The sequence below is a fragment of the Penaeus monodon genome, chromosome 32 (genome assembly GCF_015228065.2).
Source record: "Penaeus monodon isolate SGIC_2016 chromosome 32, NSTDA_Pmon_1, whole genome shotgun sequence".
Lineage (NCBI taxonomy): Eukaryota > Metazoa > Arthropoda > Malacostraca > Decapoda > Penaeidae > Penaeus > Penaeus monodon.
The window spans coordinates 7,459,600-7,459,816 of NC_051417.1; positions in this window are offsets into that span (position 1 = coordinate 7,459,600).

The window sequence follows — 217 nt, forward strand, 5'->3', positions numbered from 1 at the left end:
TTACAATAAAATTAAATAGGTGAATGACCCACGTGATCAAGAGACGTGAGCGGAACGAAGGGACCGGCGGCGCTGAAAGACCCGACGGCTGCATAGTCTGGCGTTGAAACGACCTTGATGATTCGTACCCAATGCAGAAAAGCTTGTCTTGCAGTGAGGAAAGCCTTTTTCATCACTCGTTGGACTCGAGTTCATTGATACGTGAATATAAGTTTTA